The sequence below is a fragment of the Bos javanicus genome, chromosome 11, assembly GCF_032452875.1.
Source record: "Bos javanicus breed banteng chromosome 11, ARS-OSU_banteng_1.0, whole genome shotgun sequence".
In the NCBI taxonomy this organism is placed as follows: Eukaryota; Metazoa; Chordata; class Mammalia; order Artiodactyla; family Bovidae; genus Bos; species Bos javanicus.
In genome coordinates, this window is record NC_083878.1 from 23472519 (window position 1) to 23500446 (window position 27928).

The window sequence follows — 27928 nt, forward strand, 5'->3', positions numbered from 1 at the left end:
CAGGAGACCTGAATTGGATCCCTGGGTTGGGAAGATCGCCTGGAGAAGGGAACGGCTACCCGCTCCCATATTCTGTCCTGGAGATTAGTCCACTGGGTCGCAAAGAGTCAGACACAACTGAGAGACTTTCATTTTCACTCTTCTCATTCAGGGAGGGAGATATTCTCATAAATAGAAATGTCCCTTATAAACATAAATACCTCTTTCAATGTGTTAACTTTTATTTGGTTTTCAGAACCTCTCCTGTGTCTCCTATTTAAACAAAATAATGAGTCTAAAATAATCATTGTGCTAAAGAAGAATATTTTAGGGTGACAAAATCTGCTCCCCATCAACAGTTTATGATAAGTTTGCCTGAGTGGGGTATTTGTTTCTAATCTCCTCTGCTTTGAAAAGAGTCAATATTCCCTGGCTGACGAATCTCTCGGGGAAAAGATCTATGACAACTGAGTTCCTTTTGGAGAGTCTGTTTTTAAGGGAAGTTCAGAGAAAGCTTCTTTCTGTTTTCTAGCATCTATTGTTTTTCAAGTATCTACAGCTCAGATTAATCAATATACCAAAGTGGAATGTTTTGGGGCAACATATTCTGAATTCCTACAGTCATACTTTGAGATGACATTTTCTGCTGCTCTTCAGTATCATTATCATTTATCACCCCAAATCAATTGTCCAATCACTGCTCTCTACCTGTTAATTCAAGAAGACCTCTAGGTATGCTTGTACCAGTTTTCTAAGAGGAAGGGAAAAAAAAAAACTTTAATTTTAATTTTACAGGTAATATGTATTTTTTAAACCCAGAAATATTGGGGGGGGGAGTTCATTTGTGTTTCTGTATCCAATTATTGGTAAGTTAGACTTTAAATATTAAGGCTCCAAACTTACAGCTTCATTTTTCTTTTTAATACATTTGGTCAGCACTGAGCGAAAAACAAAAAGCACATTTTCCTGGAAATGGTAAAAGCAAGTGAATAAAATTAAGTGTCTAGGACAATCCTTTTGACTAAAAAATATTCAAAGCCTAAAAGTTGAGAATTATATTTTATTCAGCAGAAGTGTGTAGGACTTCAGACGAGGATGCAGCATCTCAAGTAACCCTAAGAGGAGGAGGTGAGAGGGAAGTTAGGATATATAGGAGTTTTGTAACAAAGAGCAGGGAGTAGGAACAAAAGATTACTGTGGAAAACTAGAAGTCTCAAGTTCAGGAACTTAGTGCTTTTCTGTATATGGGAAGATGCAAGAGTCTGGGCTTGCTGAAATTATGCCCTTGATATGCATCTCAGGTATCTAGGTCCAGTACCCTGTGTTTTCACATCCTGAGTTTCTGCAGAGCTCAGCATCAGGGGTGGCTGCAGTCTGATGGCTGCTAGATGGCAAGTATTCTTTGTTTCCTTCCTGAATTTTCTAACGCAGCTTACCATTGGATGTAGCTGCAATGATGACAATGGCATCCTTTGTTAATTGAAATGGTGGGCAATATTCCATTTCTCAATACAAAACATTTTTTTCTTAAAATCTTACAAGATTATAGGCTTTGTATAGTTTAATATATCACCTCCTCTTCCCTCGTGGCTCAGATGGTAAAGAATCTACCTGCAATACGGGAGACCTGGGTTCAATCCCTGGTTTGGGAAGATCCCCTGAAGAAGGGCATGGCAACCCACTCTAGTACTCTTGCCTGGAGGATTTCCATGGACAGAGGAGCCTGGCGTGCTACAGTCCATGGGGTCGTAAAGAGTCAGACATGACTGAGTGACTAAGCATAGCACATCATATGTCACTTTTGGATAGGAAACCGTTTAAAAGTTCTGTAAAGTAATAACCTACTCAAAAATATTTCGCATTGTAATCTGTCCCTAGAAAATACACTGAATGCAATCACTCATGTAATTTACCTTAAAAGAGAACACAAATCTCTCCTTCAGAAAGTAAAGTTTTCCAGGTTGTAATCCATGATGTATAAATTTAGCAAATCAACTCTGAGCTCACTCCTTCTCTCCAGCCCCCACCCATCCACACATATATACACTGGATCAAAAACAGACATCTAATAGCTGAAGCCTCCCATTATATAGTTAATCTTTTAAAGTCTGTAACTAATTGGCAGAGGTAATCTGATTAATGAGATAGCGTCATGTAAATAAATTATAAAATTTTCCTTAGAAGAGACATTAATCAAGAAGGATGACAAGCACTAAGCCACCACACAAAAATAAAATGGTTCAAAAGAGGGAATTGGATGGTGACAAAAATAAACCCCTCATTTCTTAGTTTTGACAAAAGATCAAAGATCCCTTCAAGCCATTTCTTCTAAAGATCCCAATTTGTTTTGGAATTAGTTCTTTGAAGAGTGATCCTAATTTTGAGTACTTGCTGCATGCCTGTATTGTTCTTTTATGTGTTTTGATCTAGTTTCCATAAATCTTTACAATATAGGCAATATACTTATAAAGTAACCAAAATGAAAGCTCCAAAATATTCAATAATTTTTGTTCAGTTTTTCTTTTAAAAAGTTGCAATAATAGAATCAAAACTAGGTTTTCCTTGTCAAAAAAACCCCCACAACTTAGCAATCCCCAAACAGATAAATGCGAATTATTTTGAGGAACAAAAGATGAGGTTCACTATCACTTCTCATGCTTTCTGGCAATAAACTTAAAGAACATACTATGGAATAGAGTTACAAGATCTCAGAAGAGTTGTGCTGAGTTTGTCTGTCTGAATTTCCTATAGTCTAAATAATCTTGAAACCATTATCAACACCATTCATGTGGTTTAGGCATTTATTTCTTCTCCTGGGAAGTGGTAGCACGTGGAAATGCTTTCCTATTCACTGGGCGTGAAGCCAGCACACTGTGGCTCCCTCCTTCTCCAGGCCTAGGCAGTCATTTGCACCATAGAACTTATGACTATAATGATCTCCTATCCTGAAAAATCAACTACAGGATTCATGAATTATGTATAGATCAGGTGGAGTGTGGTAATGAATGAATAATTACCAAATATTCATGGGATTATTCATATACAAATGACCTTTCAATACAAGTAGAATTAATCACGTCATAAGTAAATTGAATCATATATAAGTGTTAAAAACTTTTAAAAGTACTTCCATAGACCCGTTATTTAAATGTCATTTGTTGGAATTGATTTGGTAGTTTTCATTCCATTTTATGAATTTCCAAGTTACATAAAATGTAGATTTTTAAGATCTGTGATAGGTTGGAGTTCTCATTACTGCCATGAGTGCTTTTCATTAATGATCTGTTAGAAATCTCACTTGGTCTTTACAAAATCTTAGCATTACAAAAAAAGAAAAAAAAAAGAAAGTGTGGTAAACCACAGGTGAGCAAAATGCAATTTAACAGTGTGTGTTAAGCTTTTATGTTCTTTGTGGGCCAGAAGTGATTTTAGTAATTATCCCAACTTTCTAAGAGCCCTGGTCTGTGGACTATTTCTGCTTTCACAACTGCCTTTTCTTTTGGTGTTCTTAGAACCCCAGTTGTGAAATATCAATAATCTGCCCCCTTCTTCAAAGTGACGTTGCCTGGATACAGCAGTTTATGTCCATAATCATCATATATTCCTTAGGATATTCCCTTTAAAAAGAAAAACAAAAGTGTGAATTCCTTTGTGCCTTTGAAAAAAATGTCAGAAAGATATTTTGAGAGTGAGCATCACTCACACATTTTAATCTATCACTCTATAACTCCTTTTAAACATAATCTTAAAACTTGAAAATTAGAATGCTGTACTTCAGCCAAGTAATTTTTTCAGGGGAATCACCTTCTTCCAAATTCACTGGTTCATTCACTGTCACTCTCGCCAAAGACTCTCATCTTTATCTCATCCAACAAGCTCACCACATTACTGCAAGCCTTGCTGTCTTTAGTCTGCCATAGAGCCTTTGCATATTTGGTGCCAACAATGCCTTTGCACTCGGCTTTGCATAGATTTGCGCTAGTTACATATTGTGTTTGGTAGTTTCCTTTATGTTTTGTTGTATGAGTTATCCAGTCACCAATGTTACACTCTAAATTCCATTACGGCAAAGATAAATTGTTTGAAAATATAGCTTTTATTAGTATTTAGGTATAACAAGGCCAACAGATCAGAAGATGACTGCCATTAAGAAAAGGAATTTGTTATACTTGCAGATCCCAACAGATGAAGGTATGATACACCATGGGGGCCACACAAGAAAGTGTTAGGGGAAGCACACTGATTGAAACCGCCCACCCTGGCCAGGCACCATAGTAACCATTTGTGTGAGTTGTTTTACAACAGGAGGTCCTGGTAAGGAACATAGAACTAATAAGCCTCCACCAACTGGAAGAGTTCGGGAAAGGTCAAAATGAGACACCACATGTCTGACCACCTCCCAGAATCCTTCTGTCTGGCATTCATCTTGGCTGAACAAGGCATGCACCACCAGCAAGGACTCTTGAGTTAGAATGATTGGCTAAAGAAAACCTGGAAACTAATCCCATCACCATAAAACTGGAGACTACAAGCCATGTGACAGAGCTGTTCTCCTGGGTTCCCTTAGCCTGCTGCTCTCCGCCCGGGTGCCCTTTCCCAATAAAATCTCTTGCTTTGTCAGCAGATGTGTCTCCTCAGACAATTCATTTCTGAGTGTTAGACAAGAGCCCAGTTTCAGACCCTGGAAGGGGTCCCCTTTCCTGCAACAGAAGCACCAGGGTCAGTCAGGAGGCAGCGGGAGCAGAGGCAAATAGGGCAAGAGCTTCTGTTGTAGCTTCCATGAGAAAGAATGGGCAAACCAGGGGAAACAGCCTGTAAATAGTGAATCAATGGCTACTGACTAGATTGAATAATTTCAGTGGGTTTTGGGGTGTGGCGTCTATCTCTAGTTTTCTGGTACTTGGTCCTAGGATGATTAAGGCAAAGAAATAGTGACCTAGGATGTAAAGGTTTAAGAGAGATGATTAGGGATATGGGTTCTAGTTTGGTCGATTTGCATATAAAAAGTATGGACCAGCTCTTTGCTAGAAATTAGCTAGCCCTAGGAGAAGAAGTCTTTCTGGGGTCACCAAGGTTTCAAGATATCAGAGCATCAGAAAATACAAGCCATGGATAATCCACTAAGGTTTCTACATTTTAACTCTTAATCAGTCAGTTCAGTCACTCAGCCGTGTCTGACTCTTTGTAACCCCATGGACTGCAGCATGCCAGGCTTCCTGTCCATCACAAACTCTAAGAGTTTGCTCAAACTCATGTCCATCGAGTTGGTAATGCCATCCAACCATCTCATCCTCTTTTGTCCCCTTCTCCACCTGCCTTCAATCTTTCCCAGCATCAGAGTCTTTTCCAATGAGTCAGTTCTTCAGATCAGGTGGCCAAAGCATTGGAGTTTCAGCTTCAGCATCAGTCCTTCCAATGAATATTCAGGACTGATTTCCTAGTACTACAAAAATAAAATGAAACACACTTGCAACAACATAATTAACTGTCTATGAGGCAATCACACTCTGTGTATGTTTTTTTTTCCCAGTCTATCTGGGATAGTTAGCAAGGGTTAGCCTTACCAGTATATATATATATATATAAAATCAACCAAAGCACTTCTACCCAATAGTTATGTTTTATTGTCCATTCCCTGTAGCTGAGGATCATAGGAACAGACATATAGTTGAATGAGATGGGCTTATTTCTCATTGCAGCAAGGGAGATGCATGGCATGGGCAACTGTGGGGTGTCTCAGAGGGTGTTGGAAGGATTTGGACATGGATTGGTTAGGTGTTTTTAAAGAGAGTCCAAAACAATGGAATTGTGGTCTGGATTGGGTTTTGTCTGAGACTGAGGGCAGTTCTGTTGCAGGAAAGGGGACCCCTTCCAGGGCCTGAAACTGGGCTCTTGTCTAACACTCAGAAATGAATTGTCTGAGGTGAGATCCATCATGCTCCCAGAGTAACCCTGTCTGATGTGACTGCTCTGTGAAATGGTTTATGATCAGTAGGAGGATGCCAGTGCCTACGTGTGAGTGCCAGGCCAGCTTCTAGATGTCAGGGCTTGCTTTTCTTTTTCTCACTGTAGTGTGTAAGTACTAAATGTATGTGTGTGTTACAGTCAGTTGCCCAGTCATGTCGGACTTTTTGTGAGCCCCTGGACTGTAGGGACCCACCAGGCTCGAGGAATATTCCAGGAAAGAATACTGGAGTGGGTTGTAATATCCTACTCCAGGGGAATCATCCTGACTCAAGGATCTATCCTCGTCTCGTGTGTCTCCAGCATTGGTAGGTGGATTCTTTACCAACGCACCACCTGGGAAGCCCTAAACTTGTGTATACAGAGTCAATTCTCATTATTAGTAAAGTCACAAAGTCACAGTGAATATTGAATTAATATATATGGAAACATTGCTCCTATGGGAAATAGGAGTTAGGTTCCTCTGAGCCATTTATATTAAAACCATTTGTAGTCAATCGATCAGTACATAGTCTTGTATCATGTGTATTTCTGTTTAAAGACACCTTACTTAATATATATTGTTGATTCATTAATATTGAACTCACAGCCAATATCACTGTAACTTATGTCTGAATGAAGCTCGTCTAACACGTGTATTTTATTTGATTAAGACACATCACAGTTTTCTTGCATTTGGAAACACTAAATAGCATGCCTACCATTTAGGGACATTGTAAACGACAAAACCACTACCAAAAAAATACAAAAATGTCAAAAAATGTAAGACTAAACAGACTATACTCATTATGCACAAGAGAGGAGACAAGAGGGTAAATCATAGCCTTTTTCAAACTCAGCTGGAAAGGTACACATTGGAGAATTTAAGTTTGCTGCTGCTTTCTGTTCATCTGTGCATGACCACAGAAATGCCACAGGTAATGATTCTGGGGTTACAAACAAATTTTAGTCACTAGGCAAATTCATAGGTAGAGAATCCACATTTAATGAGGATTGACTGTGTAAATTATCTCTAATCCTCTGAAGAATTCTTCAAGACAACATTGAAATGAAAAAAATTCTGAGGCAAATGGGGTGTGTTCCTTACTCATGGTCACAGAGCTGGTTTCTGGAAGAGTCAGAATTTGAACGCAAATCTGTTTGATCTAAAGTCTTGTTTGTCCTAACAAATCATACTGCTCCTGTTTTGAATGAGGATATATTCTCTTAAAACATTTAAGTCTTTTCTTAAATTTGAGAAGGACATTATAAATAATATTTCCAACATACCAGTGTATTATCAAGTACAAAAACTTGGTAGTGAATATAATGTTTCTTTCTTAAGAATTATAAAGTATGAATTATTGCAATTCACTCAGAATGTAATATAATGCCTGCATGTATCCAACATGATCTGTAATTACAGGACACCATGATTAAGGGAGTGCCTCTTTTCAGAGACTGCAGGAAGCCAGGAGAGATTATTGCTTAAATATTAAAGCAATGCTAGAGCCTTGAATATTGTATCTTAGCTTCCAGTATGAGATGGGGTGAATTCTAAAACAAATACATGTCAGGAAACAGGTTGAATAGCGAGAATTCCCGATGTTTGGCATGATAATGATGAACTTTAACCTTGGGTCTGAAAAAACTGAAAGGGTTAAAAAAAAAAAAAACTAAATGTACTTTTTAAAGAACCTGTATTTTAGAGGAAAAAATTTTTTTTTCATTAATTTACTGAAATTACTTCTTACCTTATGTAAATCTAAGTAAGTGTTAGCCTTGGATTATATACTTGAGTTTACCTCTTATTATAAGTAATCTCAGAGTAGATGTATTGTCTCAGTTTCTAAACCTTTTTGAGAGAACACAGGACATCAAACAAATTGAAAAATTTTAAGTGGAAAAACTTGAAGGTTTTAGTATAAATGTTGATGTAAGTCACATTTAATATAAAATGAGTCTATATATATAATCCCATATAAGTTCTTATATTGACCTGAACATTGATAGAAGTCTTGCAGGCAGACTGTATATGGTACAAATTAAGCCTTTGTTTCTCATGAAAAAGCAATAACATTAAAATAGATATGATAAGTTTAATCTTTGGAAGGAAGAATTACAATTTTTAAGGAGCATCTACAAAATTCCAGACCCTCTGTCGACTACTTTTACATGCATAACTTTATTTAATTTTCTCAATTTTATGAGACAGTAGTAGAATGCCTCAAATTACTCAAACACGAAGACTGAGTTTTTGAAACTAGACTTTCCAGCTAGAAACTAGTAGAGACAGATTACGAACATAGACTTCTGCAGTCATGTCTATAACTTTTGCAAAGCTTACTTCTTCACCAGAAGGATGAAACCTGACAAAATTTTCCACAGTGCTGTATGACCAGAAAAGCTAATATTTTACTCACTCAAAAATGAATTTTATGGCAGAAATTCTGCAGATGAGAGGGTGCTAGAATCAGCAATTACAACTGGTTTTTGTTTACTTTAATGATTATGATGAGTGCAGATATTCTGTAAATGAACGTTGCCTCAAATAGTAATGTAAAGAAGAATGCCTCTCTAAATCAGAAGCTATTACTAGGACCTTCCTGATTGTCAGTTATTTGGTTCAAGATTCCAAATCACCTCAACAATGTACCCTCCAGCTCAAGAGAATTACATGATCTTTATGGATTATGGAGAAAAATTTATCTATTTGATTACCATAAAAGCTGTTATTTTATTTCAAATAAATTTTTCACGATGACAAAGTTAATCATTTATAACATGTTAAAAATGTTTACAAATGCTATTTTATAAATGCTTATAAAATAGCAGTTTTAAGGATACTAATATAAATCTTAAGAGAATATAAAAAACTCAGATGAACTTTGATAAAGCCTAAAGACATCTGATGGAGAAGGCAATGGCACCCCACTCTAGTACTCTTGCCTGGAAAATCCCATGGATGGAGGAGCCTAGTAGGCTGCAGTCCATGGGGTCGCTAAGAGTCAGACACGACTGAGCGACATCACTTTCACTTTCATGCATTGGAGAAGGAAATGGCAACCCACTCCAGTGTTCTTGCCTGGAGAATCCCAGGGACAGGGGAGCCTGGTGGGCTGCCGTCTATGGGGTCGCACAGAGTTGGACACGACTGAAGTGACTTAGCAGCAGCAGCAGCAAAGACATCTGATACTCAAATATTATTCATCTATGTTAAAATGAATGTTTTTCCTCTTTATTTTTATTTTTTTAAAAAATGTATTAGTTTTAAGTAACTGGAATCTTTCTTCATTGTCCTCAGAATGTTGCAGGAAGGGGGACCACTTTCAGGGCCTGAAACTGGGCTCTTGTCTAACACTCGGAAATGAATTGTCCGAGGGGACACATCTAGTGACAAAGCAAGAGATTTTATTGAGAAAGGGCCCCAGAGTGGAGAGCAGTAGAGTAAGGGAACCCAGGGGAACACCTTTGCCATGTGGCTCACTGTATTGGGTTTTATGGTGATGGGATTAGTTTCTGGGTTGTCTTTAGCCAAGCATTCTGACTGAGGGTCCTTGCTGGTGGTGCATGCCTTGTTTCGCCACGATGGATGCCAGTGAGAAGGATTCTGGGAGGTAGTCGGACATGTGGTTTCTCCTTTTGACCTTTCCTGAACTCTTCCAGTTTATGGAGGCTTATTAGTTCTGTGTTCCTTACCAGGACCTCCTGTCATAAAACAACTCATGCAAATAGTTACTATGGTCCCTAGCCAGGGTGGGGGATTTCAGTCAATGTGCTTCCCCTAACAAAAATACAATGTTTCTTTCCTTACTTCTGTTTTGTGTTAAGGATTCAGTCTATTGCAGAAAATGTTATTACTTAAAAAATCTTATTTTATTAAGAAATTATATGTAGTAAATGCAGAGTTCTGGTTGACGGGGTAAAAAGAAATGAAAAACGTGTTTTACTGAAGGTGGAGGAGAGGATTAATAGTTTATAGGTTAGTCTTTAGGGAATATCAAACTTAAATGGGAAGTTTAGCAAAACATGGTCAGTTCTGCTCTTTTTCTAAGCTTTAGAAATTATAATCCTTCTTCAGATAGATATCTGTAATATGAGATGGCTCCTAGAATAATGAATTATTGAACTATATAACATGTATAACTTACTTAGAAAATTATACAATGTGTCCTGTTTCAATAAAATGAAATATCAAGGATACAACATATTTTCATGATTTTTAAACATTTTGCCTATGAATATACAATTGACCAGCAACATTATGGAAACCAAAACAAAAGCAACAAAGGAAACCTTTCTCTACTCTATCCCAGTGGTGTCATTGTCATAATCAAATGATTACTTATTCTTGGGCTTACTGTTCAGTTCTTTTGGCCTAGTTGTCTATCTTTTCAAAACCAATAGTACATGGTTATTAATTGCTATGGTGTTAATATGATACCTTTATGAATTTTGGTAAAACTTCTTCAGGTGGTTCTTTTGAACATTAGGTTGACTAATAATGAATGTTCCTATTTTCATATATGAATTCAATCCTGCAAAAATAGTACTGAGATTAGATTAAACTAAAGAATTTGGGAGAAACTGACATCTTTATAATATTAAGTTTTCCAATTCATTAACAAACTATAATCTAGTTATTCAAGTCTTTATTGTTTATTGTAAAATATTTTGTAATTTTTTCACTAGTTGTAAAAGCATCTAACATTTAATTTATTCATTGGTATTTGATATTTCAGGTAAATAGTATCACTTTACATTTTACTTTCTGGCTATTTCTTGCCATATGTGAAATTATTAGAGTTCTAATGAATATCAAAATTATTTGTGTGTATATATACATGTGTGTCTATACATATATATTTGCTAATAGGCAGTGATTCTAAACATTATCCATTAATTCTAAACATTTATCAGTGGATATTTTTGGTTTCTTTTTCTGTATATCCAGTTATTTCATCTATGATAGTTAACAGTTATACTTCTTATTTTTCACTCCTTATAGCATTTTGTTATTTTTTTCTTTCTTTTTGGATTTGTAATATTGTAATACTTTCAGATGTACAGCTCAGTAATGCATATATATATTTCATTTCAGATTCTTTTATCTTATAGATTATTACAAAATACTGAGTACAATTATCTGTGCTATATATTAGGTTCTGTTGGTTATCTAATTTATATATAGTAGTATGTATATGTGGAGAAGGAAATGGCAATCCACTCCAGTGTTCTTGCCTGGAGAATCCTGGGGACGGCAGAGCCTGGTGGGCTTGCTGTCTCTGGGGTCGCACAGAGTCAGACATGACTGAAGCGACTTAGCAGCAGGAGCAGCAGCAGTGTATATGTTGATCCCAAACTCCCAACTTATCTCTCAGTTTTTTGTTCTTGCTTTGTTTTTTGCACTTGGAAGGACTTCCCTGTGAATGCTGAATAGAAATGTCAATAATATTCTTCTTTCTCATTTTCAATGGAACACTTTCATAAGACACCATTAAATATGATGCTTACTCCCCCGTGTCAGGAAGATCCCCTAGAGAAGAGAATGGCTTACTGACTTCAGTATTCTTGCCTGGAGAATCCCATGAACAGAAGAGCTGGCAGCTATTGCAAGGAGTTGGACATGACTAAAGTAATTTACCACGATGCTTATTGATCATTTTTTCTAATGAATTGTTTTATGTCAGTCAAGTTTATTATTCCTTTTGTTCAGAACTATTTTCTTGTGCATGAGTGTTTTTTTTTAATAATCAAATCACTTTTTATTTAGTTCTGATATAAATATCCTACCAGCAAAATGAATCAAATTCAATTCATCTTATTTTTTTTAGATACTTGGAATGTAATAAGAAAGATAATCATTTCCAGAAAAAAAGATCATTGGATTATCTTTCAAAATATGCATTCATTCACTCAATATGCATTATTTGATCCATCAAATAAATAATGACTACTTACTATATACAAGACCTTATGATAAGACCACATTTTGATATAGAGTGAACAGCCTATGTTTTTTTTTTTAATTTTATTTTATTTTTAAACTTTACAATATTGTATTAGTTTTGTCAAATATTGAAATGAATCTGCCACAGGTATACCTGTGTTCCCCATCCTGAACCCTCCTCCCTCCTCCCTCCACATACCCTTCCTCTGGGTCGTCCCAGTGCACTAGTCCCAAGCATCCACTATCATGCATCGAACCTGGACTGGTGACTCGTTTCATACATGATATTATACATGTTTCAATGCCATTCTCCCAAATCTTCCCACCCTCTCCCTCTCCCACAGAGTCCATAAGACTGATCTATACATCAGTGTCTCTTTTGCTGTCTCGTACACAGGGTTATTGTTACCATCTTTCTAAATTCCATATATATGCGTTAGTAAACTGTATTGGTGTTTTTCTTTCTGGCTTACTTCACTCTGTATAATAGGCTCCAGTTTCATCCACCTCATTAGAACCGATTCAAATGTATTATTTTTAATGGCTGAGTAATACTCCATTGTGTATATGTACCACTGCTTTCGTATCCATTCATCTGCTGATGGGCATCTAGGTTGCTTCCATGTCCTGGCTATTATAAACAGTGCTGCAATGAACATTGGGGTACACGTGTCTCTTTCCCTTCTGGTTTCCTCAGTGTGTATGCCCAGCAGTGGGATTGCTGGATCATAAAGCAGTTCTATTTCCAGTTTTTTAAGGAATCTCCACACTGTTCTCCATAGTGGCTGTACTAGTTTGCATTCCCACCAACAGTGTAAGAGGGTTCCCTTTTCTCCACACCCTCTCCAGCATTTATTGCTTGTAGACTTTTGGATCGCAGCCATTCTGACTGGCATGAAATGGTACCTCATAGTGGTTTTGATTTGTATTTCTCTGATAATGAGTGATGGTGAGCATCTTTTCATGTGTTTGTTAGCCATCTGTATGTCTTCTTTGGAGAAATGTCTATTTAGTTCTTTGGCCCATTTTTTGATTGGGTCATTTATTTTTCTGGAGTTGAGCTGTAGGAGTTGCTTGTATATTTTGAGATTAGTTGTTTTTCAGTTGCTTCATTTGCTATTATTTTCTCCCATTCTGAAGGCTGTCTTTCACCTTGCTAATAGTTTCCTTTGTTGTGCAGAAGCTTTTAAGTTTAATTAGGTCCCATTTGTTTATTTTTGCTTTTATTTCCAATATTCTGGGAGGTGGGTCATAGAGGATCCTGCTGTGATGTATGTCAGAGAGTGTTTTGCCTATGTTCTCCTCTAGGAGTTTTATAGTTTCTGGTGTTACGTTGAGATCTTTAATCCATTTTGAGTTTATTTTTGTGTATGGTGTTAGAAAGTGTTCTAGTTTTATTCTTTTACAAGTGGTTGACCAGTTTTCCCAGCACCACTTGTTAAAGAGATTGTCTTTAGTCCATTGTATATTCTTGCCTCCTTTGTCAAAGGTAAGGTGCCCATATGTGCGTGGATTTATCTCTGGGCTTTCTATTTTGTTCCATTGATCAATATTTCTGTCTTTGTGCCAGTACCATACTGTCTTGATAACTGTGGCTTTGTAATAGAGCCTGAAGTCAGGTAGGTTGATTCCTCCAGTTCCATTCTTCTTTCTCAAGATCGCTTTGGCTATTTGAGGTTTTTTGTATTTCCATACAAATTATGAAATTATTTGTTCTAGCTCTGTGAAGAATACCATTGGTAGCTTGATAGGGATTGCATTGAATCTATAAATTGCTTTGGGTAGTATACTCTTTTTCACTATATTGATTCTTCCAATCCATGAACATGGTGTATTTCTCCATCTATTAGTGTCCTCTTTGATTTCTTTCACCAGTGTTTTATAGTTTTCTATATATAGGTCTTTAGTTTCTTTAGGTAGATATATTCCTAAGTATTTTATTCTTTCCGTTGCAATGGTGAATGGAATTGTTTCCTTAATTTCTCTTTCTGTTTTCTCATTATTAGTGTATAGGAATGCAAGGGATTTCTGTGTGTTGATTTTATATCCTGCAACTTTACTATAATCATTGATTAGTTCTAGTAATTTTCTGGTGGAGTCTTTAGGGTTTTCTATGTAGAGGATCATGTCATCTGCAAATAGTGAGAGTTTTACTTCTTCTTTTCCAATTTGGATTCCTTTTATTTCTTTTTCTGCTCTGATTGCTGTGGCCAAAACTTCCAAAACTATGTTGAATAGTAATGGTGAAAGTGGGGACCCTTGTCTTATTCCTGACTTTGGAGGAAATGCTTTCAATTTTTCACCATTGAGGATAATGTTTGCTGTGGGTTTGTCATATATAGCTTTTATTATGTTGAGGTATGTTCCTTCTATTCCTGCTTTCTGGAGAGTTTTTATCATAAATGGATGTTGAATTTTGTCAAAGGCTTTCTCTGCATCTATTGAGATAATCATATGGTTTTTATTTTTCAATTTGTTAATGTGGTGTATTACATTGATTGATTCGTGGATATTGAATAATCCTTGCGTCCCTGGGATAAAGCCCACTTGGTCATGGTGTATGATCTTTTTAATGTGTTGTTGGATTCTGATTGCTAGAATTTTGTTAAGGATTTTTGCATATATGTTCATTAGTGATATTGGCCTGTAGTTTTCCTTTTTTGTGGGATCTTTGTCAGATTTTGATATTAGGGTGATGGTGGCCTCATAGAATGAGTTTGGAAATTTACCTTCCCCTGCAATTTTCTGGAAGAGTTTGAGTTTTATTGATTTGATTTTTCTCCCTTTGTTTCTTGGTGAGGCTGGCTAATGGCTTGTCAATTTTATTTATCCTTTCAAAGAACCAGGTTTTGGCTTTGTTGATTTTTGCTATGGTCTCTTTTGTTTCTTTTGCATTTATTTCTGCCCTAGTTTTAAAGATTTCTTTCCTTCTACTAACCCTGGGGTTCTTCATTTCTTCCTTTTCTAGTTGCTTTAGGTGTAGGGTTAGGTTATTTATTTGACTTTTTTCTTATTTCTTTAGGTATGCCTGTATTGCTATGAACTTTCCCCTTAGGACTGCTTTTAAAGTGTCCCATAGGTTTTGGGTTGTTGTGTTTTCATTTTCATTCGTTTCTATGCAAATTTTGATTTCTATTTTGATTTCTTCTGTGATTTGTTGGTTATTCAGCAGGGTGTTGTTCAGCCTCCATATGTTGGAATTTTTAATAGATTTTCTCCTGTAATTGAGATCTAATCTTACTGCATTGTGGTCAGAAAAGATGCTTGGAATGATTTCAATTTTTTTGAATTTACCAAGGCTAGATTTATGGCCCAGGACGTGATCTATCCTGGAGAAGGTTCCATGTGCGCTTGAGAAAAAGGTGAAATTCATTGTTTTGGGATGAAATGTCCTATAGATATCAATTAGGTCTAACTGGTCTATTGTATCATTTAAAGTTTGTGTTTCCTTGTTAATTTTCTGTTTAGTTGATCTATCCATAGGTGTGAGTGGGGTATTAAAGTCTCCCACTATTATTGTGTTATTGTTAATTTCTCCTTTCATACTTGTTAGCATTTGTCTTACATATTGCGGCACTCCCGTGTTGGGTGCATATATATTTATAATTGTTATATCTTCTTCTTGGATTGATCCTTTGATCATTATATAGTGACCATCTTTGTCTCTTTTCACAGCCTTTGTTTTAAAGTCTATTTTATCTGATATAAGTATTGCTACTCCTGCTTTCTTTTGGTCCCTATTTGCATGGAAAATCTTTTTCCAGCCCTTCACTTTCAGTCTGTATGTGTCCCCTGTTTTGAGGTGGGTCTCTTGTAGACAACATATGTAGGGGTCTTGTTTTTGTATCCATTCGGCCAGTCTTTGTCTTTTGGTTGGGGCATTCAACCCATTTACGTTTAAGGTAATTACTGATAAGTATGATCCCGTTGCCATTTACTTTATTGTTTTGGGTTCAATTTTATATACCGTTTTTGTATTTCCTGTCTAGAGAATATCCTTTAGTATTTGTTGGAGAGCTGGTTTGGTGGTGCTGAATTCTCTCAGCTTTTGCTTGTCTGAAAAGCTTTTGATTTCCCCTTCATATTTGAATGAGATCCTTGCTGGGTACAATAATCTGGGCTGTAGGTTATTTTCTTTCATCACTTTAAGTATGTCTTGCCATTCCCTCCTGGCTTGAAGAGTTTCTATTGAAAGATCAGATGTTATCCTTATGGGAATCCCCTTGTGTGTTATTTGTTGTTTTTCCCTTGCTGCTTTTAATATTTGTTCTTTGTGTTTGATCTTTGTTAATTTGATTAATATGTGTCTTGGGTGTTTCACCTTGGGTTTATCCTGTTTGGGACTCTCTGGGTTTCTTGGACTTCGGTGATTATTTCCTTCCCCATTTCAGGGAAGTTTTCAACTAGTATCTCTCAAGTATTTTCTCATGGTCTTTCTTCTTGTCTTCTTTTTCTGAGACCCCTATGATTCGAATGTTGTAGCGTTTAATATTGTCCTGGAGGTCTCTGAGATTGTCCTCATTTCTTTTAATTCATTTTTCTTTTATCCTCTCTGATTCATTTATTTCTACCATTCTATCTTCTAATTCACTAATCCTATCTTCTACCTCTGTTATTCTACTATTTGTTGCCTCAAGAGTGTTTTTAATTTCATTTATTGCATTATTCATTATACATTGACTCTCTTTTATTTCTTCTAGGTCCTTGTTAAACCTTTCTTGCATCTTCTCAATCTTTGTCTCCAGGCTATTTATCTGTGTTTCCATTTTGATTTCAAGATTTTGGATCAATTTCACTATCATTATTTGGAATTCTTTATCAGGTAGATTCCCTATCTCTTCCTCTTTTGTTTGGTTTGGTGGGCATTTATCCTGTTCCTTTATCTGCTGGGTATTCCTCTGTCTCTTCATCTTGTTTAAATTGCTGAGTTTGGGGTGTCCTTTCTGTATTCTGGCAGTTTGTGGAGTTCTCTTTATTGTGGCGTTACCTTGCTCTGTGTGAGTTTGTACAGGTGGCTTGTCAAGATTTCTTGATTAGGGAAGCTTGTGTCGGTGTTCTGGTGGGTGGAGCTGTATTTCTTCTCTCTCCTTTCGAAGACTTGGGTTGCTTTTCTGGGTGCCTGATGTCCTCTGCCGGCATTCAGAAGTTGTTTTGTGGAATTTACTCGGCGTTTAAATGTTCTTTTGATGAATTTGTGGGGGAGAAAGTGTTCTCCCCGTCCTACTCCTCCACCATCTTAGCTCCTCCCCCCGTGCATGAGTGTTGAGTTGCTTCAGTCATGTACGACTCTTTTCTCCTTTATTCCTCTGCATTCTTGTTGCTATTCATTTAATCTTACATCTATTTTAACCCTACATATACTATTAAGATTATTACAGATACAAAGAACATCTTCTGTATTTATATGCAAGAAGTCTTCTTTCTTATATGCAAGAAGTCTTGCATATAAATACAGATGACATGATGCGGTATACCTGCATTTCCATTTCCATTTAATATGTAATTGATACAATTAGATTTAAGTCTTATCAACTCACTAGTTGTTTTCTGTTTGTTCTATTTCATCTGTTCTTTGCCCCATGGTTCCTTTTGTTTTTCTCGGGGGAAGAACAAAATTTTCTTCTATTTTCTCCCTTGATGATATCAGTGAAAAATTGCTGCTGCTGCTGCTGCTGCTAAGTCACTTCAGTCATGTCTGACTTTGTGCGACCCCATAGATGGCAGCCCACCAGGCTCCCCCGTCCCTGGGATTCTCTAGGCAAGAACACTGGAGTGGGTTGCCATTTCCTTCTCGTAAAATACAAATAAAATCTGAAGATTAATTAATTATCGTGTACTAATTTTGATTTCTTCCTTTTGACAATCATAGCATGTTAATATAAGATATTAGCATTATAGAAATGCTTTCCTGATAGCTCAGTTGGTAAAGAATCTGCTTGTAATGCAGGAGACCCAGGTTCGATTCCTAAGTCGGGAAGATCCGCAGAAGAAGGAATAGGCTACCCATTCCAGTATTCTTGGGCTTCTCTTGTGGCTCAGCTGGTAAAGAATCTGCCTGCAATGTGGGAGACCTGGGATCAATCCTGGGCTGGGAAGATACCCTGGAGAAGGGAATAGCTACCCACTCCAGTATTCTGGCCTGGAGAACTGTATAGTCCATGGAGTCACAAAAAGTGGGACATGACTTTCGTTTCACATTGTAAATCAGGGGTAACTTGAGATATATTCCCTGCATTATATTATAGAGGCTAGTTACTCCAAATTTCCAAACCTCAAATTTTTCATTTTTAAATTACTTTTATTAAGTTTCTAACTTGGAGTGAATATCAAAGGTTATGTGTAGAAGATTCTTAATGATAAGTCTGACCTATAGGAGGCCCTTCTGCTAGCAATTATAATAAGTTTTTAAGAATTACTATTTCACACAATCACACAGCATTTAATTCTGACCCTCGATTGTGATCCTCAGCAATCTGAAAAATTCACCCATCCCCCAAATTTTTCATTGAAGAATTTGAACAACAGATGTATTCAGCATTATGCATACGTTATTTCATTAACTCCTGGCAGTATTATGAAGCAAAACTTTTATATTTACACTCGAAGAAAATAAACAAAATTACTGTCAAACTGTGTGAGGTCACAGAATTATTAAGTACAAATATGTAATGCAAATCCTCTTATGGCTGGTTATACAGTCTATGTTCTTTATATTACTGCTTCAAAACCTGAAATTCATAATTAATATCAGGAGAAACAAACAGTTGGAAAAGGAAACAAACAGAGATGATTATGGTAGGTTGATTGAAAGTCTCAGCCACTTCTCCTTTAATTTGTGAAGATAAAATAGAGATACTCATTTTTATTTTGAGCTATTATGATCTTTCATCATTTTTTTTTCTTCAATTTTCTGTTCTTTTGCTCAAGTGCACAAAGAAATGTAGAGTACAGTAAGGAATATGGACCAACTTTAATTCATCTATTAGTTCTTTAAGACAAAATTAACTAGACCAGAATTTATTTACTTTAATCCAGGGAGGGAAACACATACACAAACACCTTTTTAACAGTGCACATAGAATAAGAATAAAATGCCTATGAAAATAAAATTTCATTAAAAATTTTTGAACAATGACATGTAATGTCTGATGATAAACCATTTTCTAGTCTGAAAAATCTCCCTTGAGTTTATTCCTAGATACAGGTATGCAGTCTGTTATATGTTGGAGTATGTAATTTTCATCTGTTTAGCATCATGTCCCTGTTTAGCATCATATATAATGCTAGAATGTTTTTCTATTTGAAGCAGATAATAAAGCTTTAAATATTGTTTGTTATGGTGGCTTCATTCTTGTGTCAGACAACTGCTAAATACCTCACGAAATATAGACAAAGCTACTGTATTTTGCTAGTCAGTGCTTACATGTTTTTATGTATATACTGCTTTTACTCATAGCCAAAAATGTAAGCAAAATATTACTCTGTAGAAAGATAGAATAAATTGTAGGTGACAATGGGTAACTAATATTTGAAAGATATAATTAGGAAATACTACAGTGTTTTCCAAGATTTTTTTTTTGTATCACCATACAAATATGTGTTATACTTTAGACTATGCTTTTCCTCTTATTTTAATTAAACACATATTTATGGAAATCTTGATTTGGAAACAGCACTCTTAATAGTCTAAGGAAATATGACATTGCTTATCAACATTTAATTATTTGCATAATCAGTAGAGTGTAATTGGTATTTCTCCTTATATTCAATATGATCTAGTTGTCACCCATCATAGAAATTACTCTGGAAGACTTTTATTTGCATATTGGCTTTGCATTAAAATATGCAACATAATGACCGTTTAGCTATATTAGTAAAAAAGGTATCACTGTCAAGTCTGTCCTCACAGGAACTTCACCAAAACTTATCATTTAACTTTGAAGAAAAATTACATCAAAAAGCAAATTATAATCAGAGTGACATTTGGTATGCATGAAATCAGAAAGAAGAATTAAGTAGGTAATGAAATGGCTTTGGAATCTGATAACCTAATGAGTTCACATGATTTCACTTTATAATAACCCTAAAGGAATAGTTAAATTTATCAACATTTGGTATTTGTAATAGTAAGAATTAAAATATTCAACTTGTTTGTGCTCCAAAATGTGTATTTTCTGTGTAAATGGCTTTAATATTCTTCATGTGATTCACCTCTGAGCTGTTAAACACAAATTGATATGATGATAATAATATACAAACAGCAGTAATTAGTATAGCTTATCTCACTATATTTGAAGGAAAATAAATCAATAAAGCACACTCGAATGGGCATTTAAAGCATGTCTCCAAAAAGACTTTCATATTGGCTTTAATCAAGTAATTTCCTTATTTTGTTAATTACAGTACCCAACAAACAGAAGGAAAGGGTAAGATAAACAACAACAACAAACATTTTATTGTTAAGGACAGAGAGAGAATCATGCTTAATACATGATTATTATTTCTATTTTTCAAATTCATAGAGATTGTGCACACCTGCTCAGTTGTTCAGTTGTGTTAGACTTTGTGACTCCATGGACTGCAGCCTGCCAGGCTCCTCTGTCTATGGCATTTTCCAGGCAAGAATACTGGAGTGGGTTGCCATTTCCTTCTCCAGAGGATCTTCCTGACCAACCCAGGTAAGCAACCCATGCCTCTTGCATTGGCAGGCAAATTCTTTACCATTTAGCCACCTGGGAAGCCCTTATAGAGATTATTTGTGCTGTGCTGTGTTTAGTCACTCAGTCATGTCCAACTCTTTGCGATCCCATGGCCTGTAGCCTCCCAGGCTCTTCTATCCATGGGGATTCTCTAGCCAAGAATACTGGAGTGGGTTGCCATGCCCTCCTCTAGAGGATATTCCCAACTCAGGGATCACACCAGGTCTCCCACATTGTAGGTGGATTCTTCATCGTCTGAGCCACCAGGGAAGCCAGTAGAGCTTATTTAGCAAGTCTCAATTATAATAGAAAGTAAGTTCTATAAGGTGAAGCTTTAACTGCCATGATCACTCCTATATTCTTAGAATCTTGCCTGACAAAATTTCTGCTTTAAAAATGTATATGGAATGACAATCTGACTGAATATATAAAAATGCTTTTTAAAAGCTGTTGCTGGAAATTAAAACTGATCTTGAAAATTTTTATATTAAAGTAGTATTTTAGTTACTTATTTTATATATACTGATGACACACCCACTATATGCATGGCATTATGTTGAACATAGGGAAGAATACAAGTGTGAAAGTTAAAGGAGTATGACTTTTATTTTAAAAATAAATCCTTTTTTTTAGTTCTAAAATAATATAAAATAATACATGTAGATTAATAGTTTGAGGCTATAATGGTAAAAGATATTTCACTCCCAAACAGTAAAAATCATTGTCAATATTTTTATGTAGTCCTTTTATTATTTGGGGCTTCCCTGGTGGCTCAGAGGGTAAAGAATCTGCTTGCAGTGCGGGAGACACAGGTTTGATCCCTGGGTTGTGAAGATCCCCTGGAGAAGGGAATTGCTACCCACTCCAGTATTCTTACCTAGGGAGTTCCATGGACAGAGGAGCCTGAAGGGCTACAGTCCATAGAGTCACAGAGAGTCAGACATGACTGAGTGACTAGCACTTTTACTTTAATATTCAGCATGTGTGCCTAATTATATACTATAAACAATTAATTTCAAAATATTATATATATATATATATATAAATTTTTTTTTGGTCAACTTACTGCATTTTCAGTATTTTAACATGTTACTTAAAGTTTTGGGTTGCCCATAATTTTGATGGGTGCAGAGAAGCTTGCCATAATTATTCATTTGTTCATTGATTCCCTGTTTATCCATTAAACAGATATTCATTGATACCCTACAAGGTATCAAACATTATTTTAGGTATGCAGTATCTACCTGTTTTCTCAAAGTTTATATTTTACTGAAAATCCACAGAGAAGAAACAAATATTCAAATATATATGTGGTAGGTGGCATTGAAATGGAACAGGGTATGTAGGAAACAAGGAGGGAAAAATGACTGGAGAAATGGCTGTCTTCTGTGGTGTGGTCAGGGAAGGATAGGATGGCCTTTGTGTAGGGAACTGAGTAAGTGAAGGAAGTACTCATGAACATCTGAAGGAAATGCCTGATAGAAGAGTCATTGCAAATGTTGAGGCAAGACCTTGCCTGAAGTGTTTCTAGGATGAGGAGAAACAGTGGAGAGTGAAGAGAAAGCCAGAACAAGAGAGTGATGGATGATACAGGACTGCGGAGGCCATGTAAAGATTTTGGCTTTTATCCTTCTCCAAAGAGAGTCATTTGGGAGGTTTTAAACAGAGAAGTGATATGACCTGACTTACACTGTGATATGATGCCCTAGCTTTTCTGAGGAGGGGAGACCATAGGGAGGCAAGAGTGAAAACAGGGGAACGTGTGAAAGAATATTGCAGTAATCTTGTGAGAAATGATGGTGGTAGTGAGCAATGGTCAAATTCTCTATATAATCTGTAGACCTGCCAGGATGTGGTGATTGGGAAGCGTAGGGTGTGAGGAAGAGAGAGTGATAAGCATGATGTTGAAGGTTTTGGCATGAACAACTGAAACTGAGTTGCCTAAAATGAAGAAAGAACAGATTGAAAGAAAATTAGCAGTTCAGTCTTGAACTTGTTAAATTTTTGGTTGGTGCTTGAGATTCAGATGATAATGTTAAAACCTGAAGTCTTGAAAACCAAAATAAAACTTTGAGAGTTTCAGTGAATTGATGGTGGTCTAAAGGCTTGAGATTAGAGTTGATCCAAAGGACCATATGAAGAGGAGAGGAGTTCTAAGGCCCAAGCTCTGCAAGCCAGTACATTGCATTCAGGAATATAAGGAGGATCCAGTGCAGAGACAAAAATAAGAGGCTGGAAAACTCAGAGGAAAACAGAAGAGAATTTTCTTCCTAACAGAAAAATGTTAAGGGAGTCTCTGAAAAAGGATGAACTGTTCAAGAGTTTGAAAATCTTCTGTTAGATCAGCCAATGGGAGGATTGAAAGATAATCATAGTATTGACAGCTGGAGGGCATTAGTGATTGTGAGAAGGGTTTTGGTAGAGTGGTGGATGAATGTCTGGTTGGAATGTGTTTAAAATAGAGCGAGAGTAGAGAAACTGAAAAAAGAAACTGCAAATTAATTATTTGAGAAAAATTGTGGGAAAGGGAATTGGACAGATTGTGTATTATCTGGAGGGAAAGTGGGGCTTGCTTTAAAATAGGAGATGTGAAAGCTATAGCAGCTGTGGATGTCCCCCTTTTCAAGAAAGCAAAGGCTTTTGGAGGAAATTTTTCACTATGCCTCTTTAGTCAAAATGTTTTTCTGATATGGCCATTCATATCAGCTAGGGAGGCTGTAAAAATGACTGTTTATCTGGAAACATTGCTTCTTTGAATACTACTAAGATTCTAAATATTAACAAGGAAGAAAGGGTGAATATCTATTGGGAGGCAGCTAATAGTGCCTGTTATTGACCCCTATGAAGGGTCAATGCTCAGCTTTCTTTATGGTTCAACTCTCATGACCCCAGGGACTGCAGCATGCCAGGCTTCCCTGTCCTTCACTATCTCCCGGAGTTTGCTTAAACTCATATCCATTGTGTAAATGATGCTCTCCAACCATCTCTTCCTCTGTTGTCTTCTTCTTCTCCTGCCCTTAATCTTTCCCAGCATCACGGTCTTTTTCAGTGAGTCTGCTCTTTGCATCAAATGGTCTAAGTATTGGAGTTTCAGCTTCGGAATCAGTCCTCCCAATGTATATTCAGGTTTGATTTCTTTTAGGATTGACTAGTTTGATCTCCTTGATGTCCAGGGACCCTCAAGAGTCTTCTCCAGCACCACAATTCAAAAGCATCAATTCTTTGGTGCTCAGCCTTCTTTATGGTCCAACTCTCACATCCATAAATGACCACTGGGAAAACCATAGCTTTGACCATATGGACTTTTGTAGGCAAAGAATCTCTGCTTTGTGATATGCTGTCTAGGTTTGTCATCTTTCCTTCCAAGGATCAAGCGTCTTTTAATATCATGGCTGCAGTCACCATCTGCAGTGATTTTGGAGTCCAAGAAAATAAAATCTGTCACATTGTTTTATTAGTAAATAAAATATGTTTCTACTTTTTCCCCATCTATTTGCCATGAAGTAATGGGACTGACTGCCATGATCTTTGCTTTCTGAATGTTGAGTTTTAAGCCAGCTTTTTCACTCTCCTGTTTCAGCCGCAACAAGAGGCTCTTTAGTTTCTCTTTGCTTTCTGCCATTAGGGTGGTGTCATCTGTATATCTGAGGTTGTTAATATTTCTCACTTTTTTTCTGATTTCTCCTGGCAGTCTTGATTCCAGCTTGTGATTCATCCAACCTGGCATAACCCATGATGTAGTCTGCTTATAAATTAAATAAACAAGATGACAACACAGCCTTGACATACTCTTTTCTCAATTTTCAACCAGTCTGTTTTTCCATGTCTGGTTCTAACTGTTGCTTCTTGACCTGCATACACACTTCTCAGGAGACAGTGAAAGGTTGCTGCTGAGCCATGAAAGACGCCAGGATTCTTGGCCTCCAGAGGACAGGAATTCAATCTGGGGCCAGTGGCGATCTTTGATCACTCAGAGCTTTTGTGTAGCAAAGTTTTATTAAAGTATAAAAGAGATAGAGAAAGCTTTTGACATAGACTTCAGAAGGGGGCAGAAAGAGTGTCCCCCTGCTAGTCTTTGACAGGAAGTTATATATCTATTAGCAGGCTGCTAATTAGAGAAAGGAAATGTCTCAAAACTCAGAGAGTGGCACCAGACCCCTCACCCACAACATGCATTTTGAGATAACACTGGGACAAGGCAAGTCATTCCGGCCATAAAATTACTGACATGAATCTTGAAAAAAGGCAGGTTTCCAAGCAAATATAGTCTCATTAAATAGCTTAAGAGAACATTTACATGAGTAAACTGTCCAGTCAGTTCTGAGTCTTAGATGGAACCAACAGGAAGAAAGATAAAGTCTAAGGTAAATACATAGTTTATTAACACAGCTTAAGAAAATCATTTCCATTAAAAAATGCATTGGTTAGCACAAGGTTTGAGAAAAGTTAAGTTCAGGTGCAACCAGGTGTCCTCATGACAACACAGAATTTTAAAAGAAACCTCCTTTTATTTTGTATCAGTTCACTTCAGTTCAGTTCAGTCACTCAGTTGGTCCAACTCTTTGCAACCCCATGAATTGCAGCACGCCAGGCCTCCCTGTCCATCACTAACTCCCAGAGTTCACTCAGACTCACGTCCATCGAGTCAGTGATGCCATCCAGCCATCTCATCCTCTTCTCCTCCTGCCTTCTCCTCCTGCCCTCAAGCCCTCCCAGGATCAGAGTCTTTTCCATGAATTGCAGCACGCCAGGCCTCCCTGTCTATCACCAACTAGCAGAGTTCACTCAGACTCACGTCCATCGAGTCAGTGATGCCATCCAGCCATCTCATCCTCTTCTCCTCCTGCCTTCTCCTGCCCCCAAGCCCTCCCAACATCAGAGTCTTTTCCAATAAGTCAACTCTTCCATGAGGTGGCCAAAGTACTGGAGTTTCAGCTTTAGCATCATTCCTTCCAAAGAACACCAAGGACTGACCTCCTTTAGAATGGACTGGTTGGATCTCCTTGTAGTCCAAGGGACTCTCAAGAGTCTTCTCCAACACCACAGTTCAAAAGCATCAATTCTTCGGCACTGAACTTTCTTCACAGTCCAACTCTCACATCTATGCATGACCATAGAAAAAACATAGCCTTGACTAAATGGACCTTTGATGGCAAAGTAATGTCTCTGCTTTTGAATATGCTATATAGGTTGGTCATAAGTTTCCTTCCAAGGAGTAAGTGTCTTTTAATTTCATGGCTGCAGTCACCATCTGCAGTGATTTTGGAGCCCAAAAAATAAAGTCTGACACTGTTTCCACTGTTTCCCCGTCTATTTCCCATGAAGTGATGGGACCAGATGCCATGATCTTAGTTTTCTGAATGTTGAGCTTTAAGCCAACTTTTTCACTCTCCTCTTTCACTTTCATCAAGAGGCTTTTTAGTTCCTCTTCACTTTCTGCCATAAAGGTGGGGTCATCTGCATATCTGAGGTTATTGATATTTCTCCTAGCAATCTTGACTCCAGCTTGTGCTTCTTCCAGCCCAGTGTTTCTCATGATGTACTCTATGTATAAGTTAAATAAGTAGGGTGACAATATACAGCCTTGACGTATTCCTTTTCCTATTTGGAACCAGTCTGTTGTTCCATGTCCAGTTCTAACTGTTGCTTCCTGACCTGCATATAGGTTTCTCAAGAGGCAGGTCAGGTGGTCTGGTATTCCCATCTCTTTCAGAATTTTCCACAGTTTATTGTGATCCACACAGTCAAAGGCTTTGGCATAGTCAATAAAGCAGAAATTAATGTTTTTCTGGAACTCTCTTGCTTTTTTGATGATGCAGCGGATGTTGGCAATTTGATCTCTGGTTCCTCTGCCTTTTCTAAAACCAGTTTGAACATCTGGAAGTTCATGGTTCACATATTGCTGAAGCCTGGCTTGGAGAATATTGAGCATTACTTTACTAGCATGTGAGATGAGTGTAATTGTGCAGTAGTATGAGCATTCTTTGGCATTGCCTTTCTTTGGGATTGGAATGAAAACTGACCTTTTCCAGTCCTCTGGCCACTGCTGAGTTTTCCAAATTTGCTGGCATATTGAGTGCAGCCCTAGAGAAGGGAAAAAAATCTGACACTTGTAGTTTATTTCTTCCTGCTAAAGAGAGGGATAAAAAAATGTCTGATACTTGCTGCCTATTTCCTCCATTTGGAGACCCCTGGCATTCCTGCCTGTTACCCTCTCAACAGGTAAGGTGCTTTGGTATTCCCATCTCTTTAAGAATGTTCCACAGTTTGTTGTGAACCACACAGTCAAAGGCTTTAGCATAGTCAATGAAGCAGAAGTAGATGTTTTTCTGGAATTCCCTTGCTTTGTCTATTAACCAATGAATGTTGGAAATTTTATGTCTGACTTGTGTGCCTTTTCTAAATCTAGCTTGTACATCTAGAAGTCTTGGTTCATGTATTGCTGAAGCCTAGCTTGAAGGATTTTGAGCATTATGTTGCTAGCATGTGAAATGAGTGCAATTGTACTATAGTTTGAACATTCCTTGGCATTGCCCTTCTCTGGAATTGGAATGAAAACTGACATTTTCCAGTCCTGTAGACACTGCTGAGTTTTCCAAATTTGCTGACATATTGAATGCAGCACTTGTACACCATCGTCTTTTAGGATTTGAAATAGCTTCTCTGGAATTCCATCACCTCCATTAACTGACACAACGTGGTCCACTAGAGAAGGAACGGTAAACCACTTTTTGCCTCAAGAACCCCATGAACAGTATGAAAAGATTCTCTATAATGTTATTTAAGCATATGCTGAATTGTATTGGAGAAGGAAATGGCAACACACTCTAATATTCTTGCCTGGGGAGTTCCACGGACAGAGGAGCCTGACAGGCTACAAACCATGAGGTTGCAAAGAGTCAAAGTCAAAGTGAGAGTGACAAGTACTCTCACTTTCTTTCAACTGTATAGCTCTTCCCTGGTGGCTCAGATGGTAAAGAATCCGCTTGCAATGAAGGAGACCCATATTTGATCCCTGGGGTCAAGGAGATCCCCTAGAGAAGAGGTATAGCTATGCACTCCAGTATTCTTTCCTGGAGAAATCCATGGACAGAACAGCATGGTGGGCTACAGTCCATGGGCTCACAAAGAATTGGACATGACTAAGCTACTAACACTTTCATTTCCACTTTTCCTAGGGTTTCTCAAGAACAGAGACATGCCCTGAAACTCTAACTAACAGGATGTGAGACAGATGACAACTTTGTAAACCTAGCTCCCTAACTACCTATAAAGTTTCATCCCGGATAGGTGATTCTGTCCTTAATGTTATAGAAACCATGTGCTTAGGTTATGTTTCACAGGGGCAAATGGAGGA

The 27928-nt window shown here is 37.2% G+C and overlaps 1 long non-coding RNA gene across 1 annotated transcript in view; it reads left to right on the forward strand.

Annotated features, from left to right (window-relative positions):
* Window positions 1-20557, forward strand: part of LOC133256517 (uncharacterized) — a 262308-nt gene extending 241751 nt beyond the window's left edge. Inside the window, exon 3 of the long non-coding RNA XR_009739236.1 lies at window positions 20395-20557. This is a non-coding gene — a long non-coding RNA (uncharacterized LOC133256517). The remainder of the gene's footprint in view (window positions 1-20394) is intronic.
* Window positions 20558-27928: the final 7371 nt, after the last annotated feature.